The following is a 22,030-nucleotide window of genomic DNA, read 5'->3' as shown; positions in this document are numbered from 1 at the left end:
GAAGACAGAGGGCAAAACGTGGTGATGGGCACAGAGGGTGAAGACCTTTATTTTGCCTGTCAACACTCCCCAGAGAGCATCCACCCAGGAGAGTGCTTGCCAGGGTTCTAGGCAGAGAATAAGTTCTCAACAAAGATGTATTAACTGGGAAATAACAGGTAATGGTAGTTGTCCCCAGGAGAATGCAATGGATAAAACTAAATGTTTGCATCATACAGAGGAACAAAAACCCAACAAATTCTCGGTTGAGATAGGTTTTTAAATATGAATAACTAGAAGCAAAAAATGAATAACAAAGCAACATCAAGTGACACTTAAATCTTACATTGTTCTGATGAAGAGGATGTTTTAACTTGGAGTCAATGAATGGGCCTCAGCATTTCAAGGGAGATTTTTGTGAAGCTGAGTGGATGTTTGTGTGTAGGTATATTAAATGGGAAGTGTTTCACTACCTTAAACACTGGCTAGTTCAAAGAGCAGTGGTTGAAGAGTCAAAGGACCTGCACTCAAGCCTCCTCTTTCTACAAACAAGCTTTAAGACTTGAATCTTTCTAGACCTTGATTTCTGCATCTATAAATAAGGGGGGGGGGGCAGCCTAGATCAGAAGCTTTTTTAATTTTTCCTGCTCTAGCATGTACGTGTCTTTGTGCAACCCAGGATCATACGTGATACCTAGACACGTACACTCAGACTTTGACCATAGGCAGCAGCCCCGATAAACTGACCACTTTAGAAATGCCCATGCCTCAACCACTACAAATAGGAGAAATCTTGGTCAATAATGTATTTAAATTACTGTTCAATTATGAAGTTCTACCTTTTTTATATAGCTTCTAGAAATAGAAATTGTTATGTAAGAGGCAAACACTAGGCTTTTTTTTGGGGGGGGGGAGTCTCTTTTCTTGAGCTTCTAGAATACTCCAGGACCCACACATTTGTTTTTCAATTGCCAGTCACCTTTTAGTAAGTGTGTCTTCATCTTGCCCCAAAAACACAAATAGGAATTTAAAAAAGAAATTTATAATGTTCTAATGCCACTTTTATGCACTCTATGCTTTTCCTGTGAACACATGAAACATTTCCTATGTGACTACAAGTCTACAGAAAAACAAAAAGAGCAAATAAAAGTGAATTTGAAAATATTCATTCCATAGGGAGGGTGTTAAGTAATTAAGAAGACGTCTCAAGTGGCTTAAATACATGAATTAGATTAGAATAAACTGCAAAATATGACCCCACCCCATAAAAGGGCATTTCGGCCCATAAAAGTATTTTTCTAAAAAAAATTACTTCTGGATACACTTTAGCAAAATTAAACAGTAATAAAAGATTAGCCATCAGGAAAATGCAAATCAAAATAACAATGTAATACCACTGTATACCTACTGGGATGGCTATAATAAAAAAGATAGATCATAGGTTTTGATGAGGATGTGGAGAAACTGGAAATCTTATACACTGCTGGTGGGATTTTTACATAATATAGCCACTTTGCAAAACAGTGACAGTTCCTTAAAGATTAAACATAGATATACCCAGACTTACCATATGCTCCACCAATCCTACTCCTAGGTATATACCCAAGAAAAATGAAAATATATGTTCATACAAAAGCTTGTACATGAATATTCATAGTAACATTATCCATAATAGGCAAAAAAGTGGAAACAACTCAAATTTCTATCAACCGATGAACGGATAAATAAAATGTGGTATATCTATATAATAGGATATTATTTGGCAATAAAAAATTGTGAAGTATTGATACATGCTACAACATGGATGAACCTTGAAAACATTGTCAAGTGAAAGATACCAGATGCAAAAAGTCACAAAGTGTATGATTCTATTCAAATCAAATATGCAAAATAAGCAAATATATAGAGACAAAATACAGATTAGTGGTTACCTAGGGCTGGGGTGGGGGGTGGGTGGGAAGAAATGGGGAATGACTACTAATGGGTATGAAGTTTCTTTTGTGGTGATGAAAATCTTCTAAAATTGATTGTGGTGATGGTTGTATCATGTGACCATATGACCATAATATGTGACCATATATGTGACCATAATAAACATCATTGAATGGGTGAATTGTATGATATGTGAATTATATATCAATGAAACTGTTGTAAAACATGATAGAAGAAAGACAGACATTCAGAACATAAGATATAGCACACAGTGCAATGAAGAAGTGAATGCAAGAAATCCTACTATGACAGCTAGGCAGCTGACTCACAGAAGTTGATACATATTAGAGCAAACAAGGCTACAGGAAGAATATCTTCAATAAGAAAACAAGTGTCATTACACACTTATACAATTTAGAAGTACAATAGAGTATTGATAAAGTAAAGACATACATGTCTTCTGATAAATAAGAACAAAGAAAGGCAATTAGAAGAAATACATACACAAAAATCATCACCCAAACACAGCATGAGATTTAGCAAATGATGTCCAAGGAAAAGTACTGTCTGAAACACTAAGCTACAACCCCGCAGGCTGAGTAATTCAGGAGTGAGGAGATGACCAATGTCACTCAGAATTCATAGGTAATGTACTTGGGCCAATAGCAAAACAGCTAGAATTATTTTGTTGTGATGAATTTGTATTTTTCCTGAAAGTGAGTTGTCACTTTGACAGCATATTTGTTCACAGAACACTCTTTCCCTTTTAATCATTTATGGAAAATCATTCAAAAATATGTTTGCATCTTAAAATTTGTTTTTCTTTTATAAAAATAAAAGGGCTTACATAAAGGATATTTTCGGATTTTTACTTGTGAATATTTTTTAGAAACAACTGACTAAATTTTATCTTCTGGAAAATTTAAACTTATTCCCATGTAAGAAACATGTAGCTTAAAAAAATAACCCCAATATCTTAAAGATTTCATAACCTCTTTTTAATTTATAATGAATTTTTAGGAACCAACAGCTCTAGTTTTGCTCTAGCTTCAGAGAACTTTTGGCTGAAGTTTAGCAGCTTTTAAAATTTCAACTCAATTTCTTTTCTTTCTATGTAATTCAAATATAACTACCAGATTATTCCTATTTAAAAAGTGAAATAATTACTTATAGCTTATGTAATTTATAATAATTATAATTTTCTACTTTTTTTGTTTTTTCAAAGTCTTTCTAACATGGCCATATGTTACTTTTAAAATAAGAAAAGTGTTATTTAAAAATTTAAGCTTGTCTAGTTCTAGTTCTAGTTCTAGTTCTAGTTCTTCCTGGTTCAATCTTGGGAGATTGTACCTTTCTAAGAATTTGTCCATTTCTTCTAGGTTGTCCATTTTATTGGCATATAGTTTCCTGTAGTAGTCTCTTATTATGGTCCTTTGTATTTCTGTGGTGTTGGGTGTAACTTTTTCATTTCTAATTATGTTGATTTGAACCCTCTCCCTTTCATTCTTGATGAGTTTGGCTAAAGGCTTATCAATTTTGTTTATCTTTTCAAAGAACAAGCTTTTAGTTTCATTGATCTTTTCAATTGTTTCCTTAGTCTTTATTTTATTTATTTCTGCTCTGATCTTTATGATTTCTTTCCTTCTACTAACTGTGGGCTTTGTTCTTTTTTCTCTAGTTGATTTAGGTGTAATATTATGTTGTTTATTTGAGATTTTCCTTGTTTCCTGAGGTAAGCTTGTATCGCTATAAACTTCCCTCTTAGAACTGCTTTTGCTGTGTCCCATAGGTTTTGGATTGTTGTGTTTTCCTGTTAATTTGTCTCTAGGTATTTTCTGATTTCCTCTTTGATTTCTTCAGTGATCCATTGGTTGTTTAATAGCATACTGTTTAGCCATATTGTTTGTATTTTTTGCAGCTGTTTTCTTGGGTTGATTTCTAATCTCATAGTGTTGTGGTTGGAAAAGATGCTTGATATGATTTCAATTTTCTTTTCTTTTTTTAAAAATTTTAATTTTTTTTAAAGTCTTTATTGAATTTGTTACAATATTGCTTCTGTTTTACGTTTTGGTTTTTTGGCCGCAAGGCATGTGGGATCTTAGCTCCCCTACAGGGACTGAACCCACACCACCTGCATTGGAAGGCAAAGTCTTAACCACTGGACCCCCAGGGAAGCCCCAATTTCAATTTTTTTAAATTTACCAAGTCTTGCTTTGTGGCACAGCATGAGATCTATCCTGGATAGATAGATGTTTCATGTGCACTTGAAAAGAATGTGTATTCTGCTGCTTTCAGATGGAATGCTCTATAAATAGCAATTAAGTCCATCTGATCTAATGTGTCATTTAAGGCCTGCATTTCCATATGATTCTATGATTCCTTATGATCTATGACTTTCTGTCTGGATGATCCGTCCGTTGATGTAAGTGGAGTGTTAAAGTCCCCCACTATTACTGTGTTACTGTCAATTTCTCCTTTATGTCTGTTAACATTTGCCTTATGTATTGAGGTGCTCCTATGTTGGGTGCATATATATTTACAATTGTTCTATCTTATTCTTGGATTGATCCCTTGATCATTATATAGTGTCCTTCTTTGTCTCTTATAATAGTCTTTATTTTAAAGTCTATTTTGTCTGATATGAGTATTGCTATTCCAGCTTTCTTTTGATTTCCATGTGCATTGAATACCTTGTTGCAGCCCTTTACTTTCAGTCTGTATGTGTCTCTAGATCGGAAGTGGGTCTCTTGTAAACAGCATATATACAGGTCTTGTTTTGGTATCCATTCAGTCAGTCTCTGTATTTTGGTTGCAGCATTTAATCTGTTTACATTTAGGGTAATTATCGATATATATATGTTCTTATTGCCATTTTGTTAATTGTTTTGGATTTGTTTTTATAGGTCTTTTTTTCCCTTTTTTTTTCTTTTGTTCTCGTCTCAAGTAATTTGATGACTATCTTTAGTGTTATGTTTAGATTCTCTTTTCTTTTTTTGTGAATATTTATATAGATATTTGGTTTGCAGTTACCATGACATTTTGATATGGCAGTTTATATAGACAGGTAATTGTTTTAAGTTGATGATCACTTAATTTCAAATACATTTCAAATATCCTTACTCTCCTCCTCTTATGATTATTGGTTTAGAGGTCATATTTGTGTGTGGATGATTTCTTGCCTTTAGAAATATGAACAGACTAATTACAAGTACTGAAATTGAATGTGTGATTTAAAAACACCCAACAAACAAAAGTCCAGGACCAGATGGCTTCATAGGTGAATTCTACCAAACATTTAGAGAAGATTTAACACCTATCTTTCTGAAACTATTACAAAAAATTGCAGAGGAAGGAACACTTCTAAATTCATTCTATGAAACCATCATCACCCTGATACCAAAACTGGACAAAGATACCACAAAAAAGGAAAATTACAGGCCAATATTGCTGATGAACATAGATGCAAAAGTCCTCAACAAAATATTAGCAAACCAAATCCAACAATACATTGAAAGGATTATACACCATGATCAAGTGGGATTTATCCCAGGGATGCAAGGAATTTTCAAATAGCCACAAATCAATCAGTGTGATACACCACATTAACAAACTGGAGAATAAAAACCATATGATCATCTCAACAGATGCAGGAAAAGCTTTTGATAAAATTCAACATCCATATATGGGAAGAACTCTCTAGAAAGTGGGCATAGAGGGGACGTACCTCAACATAATAAAGGCCACATATGACAAACCTACAGCTAACATACTCAATGGTGAAAAAAGCTGAAAGCATTTCCTCTAAGGTCAGGAACAGGACAAGGATGTCCACTTTTACCACTTCTATACAACATAGTTTTGGAAGTCCTAGCCACAGCAATCAGAGAAGAAAAAATAAAAGTTAAAGGGATCCAAATTGGAAAAGAAGAAGTAAAACTATCACTTTTTGCAGATAACATGATACTATACATAGAAAATCCTAAAGATGCTACCAGGAAACTACTGGAGATCATTAATGAACTTGGTAAAGTTTCAGGATACAAAATTAATACACAGAAATCAGTCACATTTCTACACACTAACAATGACAGATCAGGAAGAGAATTAAGGAAACAATCCCACTTACCGTCACATCAAAAAGAATAAAATATCTAGGAATAAATGTACCTAAGGAGGCCAAAGAACTGTACTCTAAAAACTATAAGAAAGACACTGATGAAAGAAATCAAAGATGATACAAACAGATGGAGAGATATACCATGTTCTTATATTGGAAGAATCAGTATTGACAAAATGACTATACTACCCAAGGCAATTTATAGATTCAATGCAATCCCTATCAAACTACCACTGGCATTTTTCACAGTATTAGAACAATTTTTTTTTCAATTTGTATGGAAACACAAAAGACCCTGAATAGCCAAAGCAATCTTGAGAAAGAAAAACGGAGCTGGAGGAATCAGGCTCCCTGACCTCAGACTATATTACAAAGCTATGGTCATCAAAAGAGTACGGTACTGACACAAAAACAGAAATAAAGATCAATGGAACAGGATAGAAAGCCCAGAAATAAACCCACACAACTATGGTCAATTAATCTATGACAAAGCAGGCAAGAATATACAATGGAGGAAAAACAGTCTCTTCAATAAGTGGTGCTGGGAAAACTGGACAGCTACATGTAAAAGAGTGAAATTTGAACATTCCCTAACACGATACACAAAAATAAACTCAAAATGTATTAAAGACCTAAATGTAAGACCAGATATCATAAAACTAGAGGAAAACAAAGGCAGAACATTCTTTGACATAAATCGCAGCAATACTTTTTGAGTAATGGAAATAAAAACAAAAATAAACAAATGGGACTTAATTAAACTTAAAAGCTTTTGCACAGCAAAGGAAACCATAAATCAACATAAAGACAACATACAGAATGGGAGAAAATATTTGCAAATGATGCAACCAACAGGGGATTAATCTCCAAATATATAAACAGCCAATACAGCTCAATATCAAAAAAACAAACAACCCAATCCAAAAACGGGCAGAAGATCTAAATAGACATTTCTCCAAAGAAGACATACAAATGGTCAAAAGGCACATAAAAAGATGCTCAACATCGCTAATTATTAGAGCAATGCAAATCAAAACTACAATGAGGTATCACCTCACACCAGTCAGAACGGCCATCATTGAAAAAATCTACAGGCAATGCTGGAGAGGGTGTGGAGAAAAAGCGACCCTCTTACACTGTTGGTGGGAATGCAAACTGGTACAGCCACTATAGAGAACAGTATGGAGGTTCCTTAAAAAAACTAAAAATAGAGTTACCATATGATCCTGCAATCCTACTGCTAGGCATATATCTGGAGAAAGCTACAATTTGAAAAGATACATGCACTCCAATGTTCACTGCAGGACTATTTACAATAGCCAAGACATGGAGACAACCTAGATGTCCATCAACAGATGAATGGTTAAAGAAGATGTGGTGTATTTATACAATGGAGTATTAGTCATAAAAAAGAATGAAATAATGCCATTTACAGCAACATGGATGGACCTAGAGATTATCATACTAAGTGAATTAAACTAGACAGAGAAAGGCAAATATCATATGATACTGCTTATATGTGGAACATTAAAAAAAATTAATACAAATGAATTTATATACCAGAAAAAAACAGACCCACAGACATAGAAAACTTACGGTTACCAACGGGGAAAGGAGGTGGGTGGAAGGGAAAAATTAGGAGTTGTTTGGGATTAACATAAACACATTACTATATATAACGTAGATAACCAACGAGAACCTACTATATGGCACAGGGAACTATAATCAATATTTTGTAATAACCTATAAGGGAAAAGAATCTGAAAGATATACATAAATATGTATAACTGAATCACTTTGCTGTATGCCTGAAACTAACACAACATTGTAAATCGACTACAATTAAACAAAGAAACAAAAATTAAACTCATCAAAATTATCTTTGAAAATATTAACTTATAATGTTATATTATTCAATAAATACTATCAGGCTGACTGGCTAATTAAAAAAATAATAATTTTCTCTTCATCATACCATACCTCAAAATATATTAACGATAGATTAAAAGCACACGTCAAAAAAAACCCTTACAGTAAGAAAAAAAAAAAAACACAAACACTTGTTTATTATATACTAGTATATACTGGAAGAGGGAAGTTTTTAAAAGCCTCACATTCAAGGCAAAGCCAAAGAAGGAAAAATAATAGATTGGCCAACATAAAAATTATGTTTGTACATAAAGGCATACCTCAGAGATACTGCAAACTCAGTTCCAAACCACTGCAGTAAAGCAGATATCAGGAAAAAGTCACAGGAATTTTTTGGTTTCATAGTGTATATATAATTTATGTTTACAGTATGCTGTAGTCCATTCTGTGCAATAGCATTCTGTCTTTAAATTGTACATACCTTAATTAAAAAATACTTTCGTTGGGGGCTTCCCTGGTGGTGCAGTGGTTGAGAGTCCGCCTGCCGATGCAGGGGACACGGGTTGGTGCCCCAGTCCGGGAAGATCCCACATGCCGCAGAGCGGCTGGATCCGTGAGCCATGGCCGCTGAGCCTGCACATCCAGAGCCTGTGCTCCACAACGGAGGAGGACACAGCAGTGAGAGGCCCGCGTACCGCAAAAAAAAAAAAAAAACAAAAGACTTTCATGCTATAACAAATGCTAACCATCATCTGACAATGCAGGGTTGCCACAAACCTTCAATTTGTAAAAAATGCAGTATCTGTGAAGCATGAGAAAACAAAGTCCAATAAAACAAGGTATGCCTGTACATGCGAAATGACGTTAGGATAAATGAAAGACAAAAAGAAAACAAAAAGGGCATATTTATAACATGTAACATACAATGAAGTTATTTTTTTACTTAAAAAATGAGATGTCGGGCTTCCCTGGTGGCAAAGTGGTTAAGAATCTGCCTGGCAATGCAGGGACACGGGTTTGATCCCTGGTCCAGGAAGAGCCTACATGCCATGGAACTAAGCCCACGAGCCACAACTACTGAGCCTGCGTGCCACAACTACTGAAGCCTGCGCATCTAGAGCCTGTGCTCCACAGTAAGAGAAGCCACTGCAGAGAGAAGCCCGTGCACCACAATGAAGAGTAGCCCCCGCTCGCCGTAACTAGAGAAAACCCGCATGCAGCAACAAAGACCCAACGGAGCCAAAAGAAAAAAAAAAAAAGAGAGATGGCAATAAAAATTAAAGGGCAAAAAACCCAATAAATTCAAAAAAGAAGAATTACAAAGGGACAATAAAATATTAACTCTCACTAGTAACCAAGGAATGCAAAGTAAATCACAAATGAGATACTTTTTCCTGAGCAAAGGAATGAAGATATTTTATAACAGTAGAAGTTTTATATATAATGTAACAATATATGACATAATATAAAATTTTGTATATTAGCAGGCCATGAATTTGCTGAAAGAAAAGATCTTTGTATGAAAATAAAGAATGAAAAGCTCTTACCTCTTTTTCTAAATTAAAAATTCTTTTTAGAATATGTTCTGGGGATGTAATGTACGGCATGATGATTATAGTTAATAATACCATATTACATACTTGAAAGTTGCTAAGAGAATAGATCTTAAATGTTCCCATCAGAAAAAAGAAATGATAGTTTTGTGATGTGATGGTGGTAATCATTTTGCAATATATAACTGTATCAAATCAACCTGTGTACACCTTAAACTTACACAGTGTTATATATCAATTATAAACTCAATAAAGCTAGAGAATAAATAAACTTTTTAATTAGGGACTTTCTTTCATGTATCATTGAAAAACTATCCATCTTACTGTCACTGAACTTAAAAATCTAACACAGTGGCTGGCAACTAAATAGTTAATATTTATCTGAATGAATTCATAATGATATATCAGTTTAATGAAACAGTTTTCCCAGAGTTCTTTTTTGTGCATGGCTGAGTCTTCACCCACAGAGCCTCCTGAGGCTGCTGATCCTGCAGAAGCGGTGGGTGGAGCTCTTTTGACAGCCTACAGGGCCCCAAGGAAATAAGGCTCCATTGTGTCCATCGTGTCCAGTCCAGGAAGGAGCAGCAATTCCTTGGGCAGGCAGGTCTCAGCAAGCCCAACCACAGGGAAACCATTCAGGTCAGCTATCTACAGGCTCATCTGTTGAGCATGTCACCCATGAATAATTAAAAACTAATGTGAAAAGATTTTCCATTTTTACATTCTAACAAAAAACAATGTTGGAAGCTAAATTTAAGCTCCTATATTATACTTTACTTTTGTCAGTCAGCTTATTTAAAGCCTACAGGTTTCCACTTATTTAAAAATGAGGTTGCATTTGTTTAGGGGCCTGGTCCCCTAAACAGGATTGTCCCAGAGACTGCTACCAAAACATCTAAGAAATTAATATTTAATAAGAGTTAACATTTATTAAGCACGTACTAAATTCCAAGTGTTGTTCTAAGTATTCTACATATTTTAATTCATTTAATCCAATGAGAACAGTTGAGGAAAATGAGGCTCACACAAAAGATAACTGACTTGCCCAAGGTCACACAACTACAAATGGCAAGGCCAGAATTTAAACTCTGGTGACAGCGTGCCTGAGACTCTGTTCTTAACTACCAAGATATTTGACAAAGATAAAAGAGAAAAAAGGACTGACTATGGGAGAATAGTTGGCTCTTTTTCTAATTATAAATTGTTCTAGCAAATATAGAGTTGGAAATTTATGATGTGACTAAAGAAACAAAATTACTACCTCAAAATTTAAAGGAGAACAAAAAGGTTTCAAAGGCAGGTAGCGCTGGCTGGGATGGTGGGTTAAACATGGAATTGTGGTTGCCAGCGATTTGCGTCTTTTAACGTGTACCAAGCCAACACATTAAGCCTCATTACCTCAGTCATATTGAATTACATTTTATAGTTTAATAAAATGTGAAGTTAGACCATGAAATGCAGTCATCAGCTCAAAGTGCTGATGTGTTCTCTGGCAAAGGATCAACTGGACAGACCTGATTCCCAATCTTCCCCACTGATGCAGGTGATCAGATCATGATACTTCGGCCAAAGCGCCAAATGCTTCTTTCTGCATCTTTTCTCAAGGTGGTTATGTTAGAATTAAAATAGACAAATTATATTTTTACCTTTTATCATTATTTCTCTTTTCCTTTTGATAAGAAGGCCATGAGTAGAGAGACTGCTGGAAAAGTGTAGCCCAAGATTGTGAAGAGACACAGCCTTGCTTAGATTGACTCCAGTGTCAATAGAGTAGAGACCATTAAGCGTGCTCTTGGGGATTTTAGAAAGATCCTGGTACTTTGGTAATTAGATCCTATTAGCTGAGCTGCAGGAAGAACTTGCCTCATGCCCAAGTTGTTTTGTTTGTTTTGTTTTTTAATCTTTATTTTTATACAGGAAGAGGAGGGTGTTACAGTGAGGTTTCAGAGCACGTATGTTGAACTGATGTTGTAAAGGTCCCTCAAAGTAAAATAAAGATAGAATGTCAGAAGAGAGGAGGAGGTAAGAATGGCTTATGCCCTCGAGTCTCTTTCTATTTTGTCTCTAGTCAGTTACTCCATGAATAAACAGAAAGAGTCAGCAGGCTTCTCTTACAGCAGTGGTTCACAGAATGTGGTCCTTGGTCTATCAACATCAGCAACACCTGGAAGTTTGTCAGAACTGCAAATTCTCAGGTCTACTAAATCAGAAACTCTGGGGGTGGGTCCCAGCAATCTGTGGTTCAACAAGCCCTCCAGGTGATTCTGATGCACACGCTAATTTGAGAGCCAGTAGCTCAGGTTACTCCTAAGTGTTTCCCATCTGTTGAAAATTAATAGTCAACAATTAGTATTTTGGAAGCAAATAACTGATGTTAACCCAAATGCACAAAAATAGAAGATTTTGTCATTATGAGTTGTCTCCTGATTCATGGAGCTGTGTCAGATCCTCACCTTAAGTCCAATTTAATGACCTAACTCAGGTATCACATCCAGAGTTGGGAGTGACAGGAAATAAAAGCCAATATTTCCTCACCTAAAAAGACCATTTGAAAAATAAATATTTTTACAGATGGTATTTGTACCCTTGTCCAATTATTTACTTAAAACATACTCTTAGAAATGGACTTTCTGAGATGAAGACCACAATTATTTAAAATTGTAATCTGTTTTGCTAAATCCCCCTTGAGAATATTGTGATAATCTACACCCTCATCTCATGGGTGCAACATCATTGCTTGGTACAATTTTTCCTATTTTTCCCAATTTTATTGGCAAAAAAAATACAGTATTTTAAATTTGTTTCCGTCTGATTATCAGTGAGATTAATTTATCAGATGGATTTACTTGTCACCCGTATTTCTTCTCTGAATAGCTTTTCTTTATTCTTTTTTTTTGCTTTCTCACTTAGCGTCTTAGAATACATTGATACTGATAGATTTCCTATTGTATCCCAGGGATAAATACCAGCTAGGCATGATACATATGCACGCGAACACACACATTCACACACTCACATGCACACGCTGGATTCAATTGACTAGTGTTTTTAGTATTTTTTATCTACCTTCATAAGAGTAATGGGACTAGGTATTTTTTTCTTAAATTTGTCTCATCTGATTTTGAAAGCAAGATTATACTACCCTTACAAAATTATTTGGGCATTTTTCCTTTTTTTTTAATGCTCTTAACAACTTTTATAGTATTTGGATTATCTATTTCTTTACGTTTTGTAAAAGTTGCCTGAAAATTTGTCTGGGTAGGTGGGTGTTTTTTGTGAGAAAACTATTTTTGCTATAATTTCAAACTGAGATTGTCTACTTATTCTTGAGTCAATTTTGATAATTCATATTTTCTAGAAGAATATTTTATAAATATAGATGCAAACACATGAATAAAATCTGATTAACTAATTACAATAGAGAAATTCAAAGGCTACTGAGGTCTCCACAACTTAATAGTCTGATTTTTAAAAAATCTTTTTATTTTGAAATAATTTTAGACTTATAGAATAGTTGCAAAAATAGTACAGAATTCCCATCTTTCTCTAGTGTTAACATCCTATGTAACCACAGTAACATTACAAAAACCAGGAAATTAACACTGCTGTAATACTATTAACTAAACTATAGACTTCATTCAGAGTTCACCAGTTTTTTCACTAATCCTGTTCCAGGATCCAATTCAGGATCCTGTTCATTGTACTTAATTGTCATGTTTCTTCCAGTTTGTGATAGTTCCTTGGTTTCTCCTTGTCTTGTATGAACTTGACACTTTTGCAGAGTACTGGACAGGTATCTTATAGAATAGCCTTCAGTTTGGCTTTCTCTGACATTTTCTCAGAATGGATTAAGGTTATGTATTGGGTTGGCCAAAAAGGTCATTTGGGTTTATCATAAGATGTTATGGAAAAACCTGAATGACCTTTTTGGGCAACCCAACATATTGGGAAGAACACCCGAGAGATTTGCCCTTCACAGGGTATCCTATCAGGATTTAAATGATGTCAGTAAGTCTTACTATTGATGATGTTAACTGTTCTCATTTGGTTAAGGTATTATTTGCCAGGTTTCTCCACTGTATCTTGAGGGAGGTGATACTTTGAGGTTATACAATGTCCTGTTACTCTTAAACTTTTACTCACTAATTTTAGCAATCATTGGTGGATCGTACCTGTAACAATTACTATGGTATTCTATGGTGATTTTCTGTTTTCCTCATTTCTTCTATATTTATTAATTGGACTTCTTTGGCAAGGAAGAGTAGTCCTTTCTTCATCCTTATTCATTCAATTATTTATTTATACCATCACAAACTTACAGATATTTAATTATCCTTTCCTAATTCTGAAATCAATCACTTCTCCAAGTAGCCTTGGTTACTTTTATTGGAAATGGTATTTTGAAACTAAGATCTGAGCATGGATATTTTAATCTTATTTTATATTATCTGTCTTTTAGAAAGTGAGTTAAATTCATTTATATTTTGTTATGGAGACTGACATATTTAGAGTAACTTCTATCACCTTTTTAAAAATAAGTTTCTGTTTACTATGCATTTTCTTTCATTTTTTTACATCTGTCCTACCTTCTATTAACTTGATGAAATTTACTTTATTCTCTATGTTTTTTCTTCCACTGACTTGGAAGCTGCAGAGTGTATTATGTATTTAGTTATGACCATTAAATTTTTATTGTAAGTATTTATCTAAACATTTTTCTAGCAAAGTCCAATGTTATTCAGTATTCCTAGGCCCCTCCTATACAAGGCATCTATCCATGGCATCTATACACTGAATCCTCTTCATCTCTAATAACTGCTCTAATTTTACTTCAACATTTAAAAAACTTTTTATGAGTATACATATAACATGTGTACAATTGGATTAATTTTCCTAAAATGGACAATTAAACACACTGTATAAAATGCATGCAGATCAAGAAACAGAATATTATCAGTACTCACAGAAGTCCTCACTAATCCGCTCATCCTGGAATCACAGCCTCCCCCAACCCCTTCTGCATAACCATTACTTGACTTTTAGCAGTATAGATTTGTTTTACCTTATTTTGTACTTTTATGTAAATGAGTTTTTGTAGCATTTACTCTTTCATTTTTAGCTTCTTTCATTCAATATTATTTTTGTGAGATTATATTTTTGCATATAGTAAGTAGTTTAGTCTTACTGCTATATACTATTTTGTTGTGTGAATATAAAACTTATTTATACATTCTCCAGTTAATAGGCATTTGAATAGTTTCCAGTCTTGGGCTACTTCTGCTGCCTTTGCATGAACATGTACAGAAGTCTGAAGCCTGCATGACTTTTTCTCCCATTTTAGGTGATCTGTGACTTCTGTCTCAATCCTTTTAGAACTATTTGCCTTTGAATTTCAAAATGTCATAAGAAATTGTTGACAGCATTCCAATAATTTCACCTAGTAATTATTTTTACTCTGCATAGTTTAATTCAATTACAGTTTTTTCTTTTGTATTTTTAACTTATTTTTAAGTACTTCATTCACACTTATTATTCATATGCAGGATCTCTGTTTTTGCATTTTATGTCTATTACTTTCTCTTTTATTATTTCCAGCTTTCTGCCCTTCCCCTCTGCATGCTTTAGAATTTCCTCTTATTCATCTTTCAGGCTACGGATTTATCTTTCTGCATTTTTGATTCTCTTCTCTATATCTAGATCTCTGTCTCTTTGACTTACACTACCATTAAAAATTTGAAATAACTTATTTGTTTTTATAACAAAGCTGGTACTTTTTAATTTCCAGTCTCTTATTTCATCTCTTCTCTTTTTTTCTTAGTTCATGTTTTTCTCTTTTTTTATATTTCCTTTAAAATGAAAATATTTATTACCTACTTTTTTTTCAGTTTCCCAGAATAAATATTTTCTAAAACGATGTTCTTTCTCGGAATGTAGTATTTATTTTCCTTTTTTATTACAGATGTTTTTCAGAAGTCTCGTTTATCCCTTTGCTTGAGTTAAAGAGACAAGGCTATCTATAACAGTCATTTTTAAATAAACAAACAATAAATAGTATAGATGGAGTCTTGTATTTCCTCTCATTGTACTTGGGTGAATTTCCTGTCTCTCCTTTGAATCTAGGCTGAATGCCTGACTGGACAAACTAATGTCATCTGTTCAGCCATTTAAGTCATTCAGAAGTCTTCTGTTGAGCAGATAGTTGGGATTATGAATGCTTACAATTAAAAAAATGTTTAATTACAAGCTTTTCCTACATATGTTTGAAACTAGTTCATCAAGTTCCAGTTCCACTGACTTGGGAGAATATTCTGGTTTATTCAGTAGGCTCTAGTTACTAGCCATACTGGTTCAAATTCAACATCAAGAAATTCCCACTACTATGTCCTTTTTGTTTGGTGAAAGGGCATATGTTTTTTTCTTCATCACCAGTTTCCTCCCTTCACATACTATCATCCACTTTATATGTACAGCAGAAATAGCTCCAAGTGAGGTGAGTTCCATCTCTTCAATGATCCATATTCTAGACACTACTTCTCCAGATTACCACTGCTAATAAACTTCTGAGTCAAAGAAGCCCCAGGGAAAAGATCCCTTGCTTTCCTCAAGGGATCTATGACTTCTAAACACAGCACACAGATGGTTTCCAACTTCAGTGGTTTCTCCCAACTCTTTCAGTCTTTGTCCTTTCAAACTAAGGGATATTTAGAAGAATGTTCCAGAAAGATCTATTCTTATTTGTTGCAATTCATACTCCCCCATCATTCTCTCAGTTGTGTGGTAGCTCACTGAATCATTTTCTGCTATGTTTCAAAGGTCATTTTTTTCTCTTAGAAATGTCAGAAATTTTAGAGTACCAGATTGATGCTATTACAAAGATTAAATGCTGGTATAATTTTTTTATATTTCCCTCTTCGTAGTCTTTGAGTCAGTTTTGATGATTAGAAGGGAAGGCCTGTTAAAATTGCTTTCACTTCCATCTTCTACTAAACCCTTGTATTTTCAGTATTAGATGTTGTATATCTTTTCTGTTTTTCTTAATGAATCCTGTATGGACCTAAGCCTTATAGGGTATAATATCTTGGGACAATTCACCACTTTCTTTATCTGTTTAATAAGTGTGGCTTTTCATAAATTAGGTTTAATACATATGGAGCTTAACTGTGGTTATGGCAACATACTTCCCAATTTGCTCACTTTTTTCTTTCCCTCTTTGATTTTTAATGAGGCAATTATACTCTTTTTCACATATGCAGAATTCTTCTGCTGGGAATAATATTGCGACTTACTTTGCCAATAAAATTTCTGTTGCAGCAATATGGCAGGAAGTAAAGTGTTTTTTCCATAAGAATTCAGTTTTAGTTCATTTCTTGAAGGTTTCCACTGCATAAATCGAATACACTGTAATCTATATATGAATAAGAAAGCTTCTGAAATCCAATCGCAAAAGATGATGAGAGCTACTTTAACAGTGCTTTCATACAATCACTTTGTTTTAAAAATTCCTTTGCATGGTAGAGTGGTATGGGGCTAGGGGAAATGCACAGGTGAAGTAAGTTATTAAAAATAGCATTTGTGATCTATAAACCTCTCGTTTCCACCCCTTCCACTTTCTTTTAAGATCAGATATGAATTGAGGGCTCTCAGTGCTCAGCATCATAAAGAAAAGAAAAGAATACAGAAGCAGTGGGGCTGCTCTACAGTATGTCCTTCTGCAAGGGTATCATCTCTTTGAATTACTAAATCTCTTATAAAAGTTTGTGAATATGGTCTTATAAAAGAATCTATGGTGTAGTAAGTCAAGACTGGATTAGGAATCAGGTGATATGGGTCTAGTACTGCCCTTGCCCTAAGCCAGTTGTGTGACCTTGGGTGAGTCACTTTACTTCTCCAAGCATCTGCTCTTCAATCTGTAAAATAAGGGGGTAACATTAGGGGTCCCCAAGCTTCCTTCCTATTCTCAGACTCTGAAACACAAAGAGCCTCAGGTGTGCAATTACAAATGAGGGGTCTGCTGAAGCTCCTGAGCAGTCAAGCAGGCAGGGAGATAGAAATAGTTTCAGTAGCCGCTAGGATATGCTTAGATATTGCCCAACTAAATATTGTGGGAAAACACTTTGATCACTATGCAAATCACTAGAAACTCATTTAGTTAAATACGAGAATAGGCTTGACAATTTAAAATCAATTGTGACGGCAGTACTGCTGCCTCAGACACATGGCAGATATCACTCATCATGTCTGAGCACTGGCACTGAGCCCGTTCCTCCTACTCCCCCTCTCAACAGAGCATTCCAGAAACTGCCCCTGTCAGTGAGGGTCAGCATGTAAGATGTCACTGCTCTGCCATCCTAAACCCTAAAGAGTTACTCAATATCCACAGTAAGTTCCATTTTCAGAAACCTGAGGGAACTTGCAGTGCCCTACACTGCTTGCCAATTATTTACTGAGAAATGCCCTGCCATCTTCCTTGAAGAAACTTCACAACTGAAAATACTTGGAGAAAAACTTTGAGAAGAAATTTCTATGAAATATTCTTGGCTTATGGAATTTAATTTATCTCTACTTTAGTTTCAGTTATAATTGATCCATTGTAAGAACATGATATTAATTCCTTCTCATGCGGATAAAGCTTGAAAAAAGTGAGCAAAGAGCTTTAGAATCTTGCCCTCTGGTAGAAGCGCCGCTAGAAACTTTCTACAGAGGTTTCCTGACCTGGAGCATCTCATTACAGTGAGAACATACAGAATGACCTAATTTCAGGACTCACTAGCATACTCCCAGCAAAAGTACACTACGAGATCCTTAGAGAAAGAGTGCATTCTTAATTGCCATTTTCCATTTATATAACAAACAAATATTCAATGTCAAAAACTAAGAGAGGGAGGGAGGGAGGGAGGGAGGGAGGGAGAGAGAAGTCTAAAGAGAAAGTTAAAATTGCCTATTATCCCACTATTTTTGAAAAACTGCCATTAAAAGCATTGATATGTAGGTATTTTTTAAACAAATCAATAATCGGAACATCTACCTGCTAAAAAGGTCCATTTTTTCTTAGCATTTCTCTGCTCTCAAGCACATTTCATGTGTTGGCTAAAGTTTTTTGAGGTAGAGAAGATTCTTTCTCACCTAACTGAATCCCTCAAACCATAAAACTGAGACACAGCTTTTAACACTCAGGTTTGTGTCCTTTGAATTGTCCATTAGAAACAAAGATATATTTTTTATTGGGAATGGGACCCAGAAACTCGAACCAGAACTAAGGAAGCGTCCAGATTCATCAGTCTCCAGTTTCCTTTTTAAGCATTGCCATCTGATTCTCTCCCTTCTCCACCCATCGCTTTGTATAGGATGAACACTGTTTCAGTATTTCTCTGAAGCAGAATTATGCCATTGCCTGGAGCCCAGTGACAGTGACCTGATGTTTAAATCAGCGTTGTTATAACAGTGAGCATGGAAGTGGAGGAGAATGAAGAAATAGACTGCACTTTACTACGTTTTCTAGTGCTTTTTAGCCTATTGGCCCACCTGCAGGAAGGATGGAACTTGAGGAATTATGCTTGTTTACGTTAAGCAACTTTTCTAACTCATCAGCGGAGGAACATTTGGAAAGGTTCTCCTTTCCTTTGGAATGTTGGCCAGTCCTGCATCCTTCCCTCCACATGGTACGAAATGTGAACTGCTCACTAACTAGGATTTTTAGTATCCATGTGTTTTCTGAGGAGTGGCAATGTTCTTCTTACCTGTCAGGGATCTAAAACCATGTGACTGATATTCAAAGAGAACCAGAGGAAATTCCTCTTTTAGGAGAACACAACTGTCAGTGAGATAGTTAAAGAAGAAGGAACAGGGTGAGTAACATCCACTAATGGATGACCACATGCAGCCAGGACACATGTCCCATGTGAATGGGCAGAAGACTGCAGCAAGGTGCTTCTTTTCTCGCTTAAAACCCAATGACAAGGATGATGGGAGGACAGTTCTGGCAATGTTTCTACAAGAGCACGTGAAACCCCGAAACACCAGACCCAAATAAAAGAACTGCCAAACCCTAGAAAAAACCATAAGCACAGGGACTCCTAAAGCTTTCAGCAGGGCCAAAAAAGAAAAAGACTAAATCCACCAACTTGATTAAATGAGCTATTCATCTTATGGACTGTGGTTCATAATTGTCATCCTATTACTTGGGAATCAAGGATGGATCCTGGTAGTGACCCAGTTAAAGTTGAGGGGATAGAAAATTAAATTGTTGTGTCTGGTTTATCTTTTTTTTAAGTGAACACTGAAACAACTGCAAGTCATATACTGCATACTTCATGTCTTGGATCAACAAGGGAGCTATGCCAAATGTCAGATTAAATATTCCACAGCTGAAGTGTTTGCATAACTTTTTGGTGGCTACCATTTAAAGAAAGAAAAACAGTGATGGGCCTTTAAAAAAAAATATTCCCTTAACTTGACATGCTCATGGTGTCCTGCCAGCAATTGCTCTCAACTTGGAAGGCGAGGCCACGCATATCTTGTCCCTCGAGGGACAGTGCCAGCTGGCAAGTGTGTCCCTGGGTTTCCATTTGCCCCAGGAGCGTGAAGCCCCACTGTGCGCCCTGAAGGCCACAGCTGCACTGCTGTACTGTTTAACCATCTCTGTTTTGGCTAAGAAGCAAGGCATTTCCAGAAAGAATCTCCTGGTTCCTGAAGTGTCCGTCATGTTTCAACAATGCGTTTGCAATGGCCACGTGCGTTTTCAGTCTGGGCTGGCTCTGTGGACCTGCCCAGGAAAGTGGAGGCAGGTCTCCTATTGAAACAAAATAATAAGTCTGGACAAATCAGCTTTATTGTCATTGGCTCTGGCATGGCCTGGATTAATTTTAGCTTTAAGTTTCTAAAGGATCGCTCAAGAGGTGACACTCTTCAATCTCAGGTTATTTGAGGGAAGAGAGGGAACTGACATATTTTAAGTGCCTACTAAGTGTCAAGGGCTTTGCATGTATGATCTCAATGACTTTTCCTAACCACCTAAGGAAGTAGTTGTTCCTCTATTCATTTTACCAATGAGGAAATGGAGGCACTGAGAGGGTCATTCCCTTGCCCAAGGTCACGTAGTTAAGAGCACAGGCTGTGAAGTCCAATTGCTTTGTTTTATTCCAGACCTGCCACTTACTCTCTGTGACCTGGGGCAAATCACTTCACCTCTATTCTCCAACTTTCTCCTCTGGAAAATGAGAATACTAATAGGAATCCTCCATCGAGGACTAAATAATGTGTGTAAAGTGATCAATACCTAAGCTGGTCAATACATTCAGCCCTTGTTACATGACAGTGCAGAGATTTCAACTCGCTGCAGCTCCCTTCCATGCTGGTGCTAATGCCACCTGCTCACCAGTTCTGCTGACCAATGCCACTCTTCTCCATGGGGAAGGCTTAAGTCAACACTGATATTCAAGACCCAAAGCTGAAGGCAGATTTAACGTCCTTGTTTTAAAATTATTTTCTCTATTGAGGCAAACAAGGTCTGCAGCTCTGGCTCAGGCTCAGGCTCCTATAAGAGAAGCTCTTTCTGAAAAGGAACCAGAAAGAGAGGAGAAATGGTGGGAAGTATAGAGGCTGGAGGGCTCTATTGTCTCATCATCCAGGCCAGGGGCTTGGATTCAGAACTAAAAGCTGAAAAATTACCATGTGATATGTTTTCTCATGACAGCTGATGTCTAGAGTATTCACTGCAGCCAAAATCAGAGCTAAACTGGAGATGCTAACTGATATCAACCATCACAGGGCCTGTCAGCCTGGCCCTCAAGCCCTGCCTGGGAGCTTCCTGGGTGCCAGGCTCTTTGCTGGGCCTTGGGATGCAAAGATGGGTAAGACATAGTCCCTGTCCTTGCAGAGCTCAGACAAGTGATCAAACGAGCCTAAACAACACAGGGACCTTGCTTTCAAGCAAGGCTATTTAAAATCTAGATTCTCTGAAATCCATTCAGAAAGAAACACATACTTCATTAGCTGTCTGTAACCAGAAATTTCTGGAGCTTTGTGAAGAAGCTTCGGTAACTTTCTTTAATAATCCTCAGTGAAAAATCAAAATTCACAAGTAGGAGGGAGGCCCATAATGCAACCAACTCAGTTAATCACTTGGAAGTTTTTCCAGTCTTGCGAGAATTTCTTGGGCACCAGTTGCCCCAATAACTACCCCCAGGGACTTGGAATCAGAAGACCTAAATATAAGTTCCGGTCTCACCACTCACAAGCTGTATGATTTTAGCCAAAATCACTCAACCTATCTGAGTCATATATTTTTATCTGTAAAATGGGGAAGATAAATAATATTCAGACTACAGGTTTATTATCAGAGAGTAAATAGATTAATGTCTTTCAAAGCCTTCTTATGCAGTAAAAACTTGTAAATACTTGTTCTTGTTACTTCCATTCATACTTTCTCTTGCATTCATCTTGGAATCATTTGTATCGTATGACTTTTAGATTCTAAGTTTCTTGCTTTATAGTTTGATGTTTGTGAATATTTCAATAAAGAAAAGGTGGGAAAGAATAGCATCAGTGAGCAATTTTTCAATACCACCTCCATGAAGGACAA

The 22,030-nt window shown here is 35.9% G+C and overlaps 1 pseudogene; it reads right to left on the bottom strand.

Annotated features, from left to right (window-relative positions):
• LOC109548991 (B-cell CLL/lymphoma 9 protein-like) overlaps positions 1-22,030 on the bottom strand; it is a 34,825-nt pseudogene that overhangs the window by 5,751 nt on the left and 7,044 nt on the right.

This window comes from Tursiops truncatus, chromosome 3 (genome assembly GCF_011762595.2).
Source record: "Tursiops truncatus isolate mTurTru1 chromosome 3, mTurTru1.mat.Y, whole genome shotgun sequence".
Classification (NCBI taxonomy): Eukaryota; Metazoa; Chordata; class Mammalia; order Artiodactyla; family Delphinidae; genus Tursiops; species Tursiops truncatus.
The sequence above is the reverse complement of the archived record's forward strand: the minus strand, read 5'-3'. Positions and strand labels throughout refer to the sequence as shown.